The sequence below is a fragment of the Suricata suricatta genome, chromosome 3 (assembly GCF_006229205.1).
Source record: "Suricata suricatta isolate VVHF042 chromosome 3, meerkat_22Aug2017_6uvM2_HiC, whole genome shotgun sequence".
NCBI classification, from domain to species: Eukaryota; Metazoa; Chordata; class Mammalia; order Carnivora; family Herpestidae; genus Suricata; species Suricata suricatta.
This window is the reverse complement of record NC_043702.1, coordinates 52,679,622-52,680,301: the sequence shown is the minus strand read 5'-3', so window position 1 is coordinate 52,680,301 and position 680 is coordinate 52,679,622. Positions and strand designations below refer to the sequence as shown.

The 680-nt window shown below is 32.5% G+C and overlaps 1 protein-coding gene across 1 annotated transcript in view; it reads left to right on the top strand.

The window, feature by feature from the left end:
* The window catches only part of PJVK (pejvakin), an 8,195-nt gene that overhangs the window by 5,454 nt on the left and 2,061 nt on the right, over positions 1 to 680 (top strand). The gene's annotated exons all lie outside the window — the stretch shown is intronic.

Here is a 680-nt window from a genome sequence, read left to right as displayed (position 1 = left end):
CAAGAAGATGTGGTATATATACACAATGGAGTACTACATGGCAATGAGAGGGAATGACATATGGCCATTTGTAGGAAAGTGGATGGACCTTGAGAGTGTGATGCTTAGTGAAATAAGTCAGGCAAAGAAGGACAGACACCATATGTTTGCACTCATAGGTCTAACAGGAAATTTTCATAATGATCTAGCTTCAAGAAAAGCAAGCAGTTAGTAGTGCTTAAGAAAAATTGATTCAGTATCTAATGGATAGTCAATACTTGTCACAACACAGCATTTTACATACTGTTAAGTGAAACTGCAATACAATCTAAGTTTATTTTGGGAATGTTTGCTGTATAATTGGATTTAATGAAATGTTTAGAGGTGCAGTAGGCATCACTTTGAGTAGATAATGAAAGAAAATGCAAAATGCTTGTTGATTTATGATGTGGTTTCATCTTTGCTTTGGCAAACCATGCAGTATTTAATATATAGTAGCAGAATATTTACTATTGAAGCTTGAAAAGATGTGAGTTCTTGTGTGCAACCTTTCATTTATGCATGTGAGAGGGTTATCATTTTTTAAAATATTTTTACACTGTAGTACTTGTTTTGCTTGTTGGTGGTGTTTGCTTATTTAATATTCTGTCAAGGACAAAAAAATAAATAAAAAATAAAAATCCTAAAAAAAAATAGTGAGG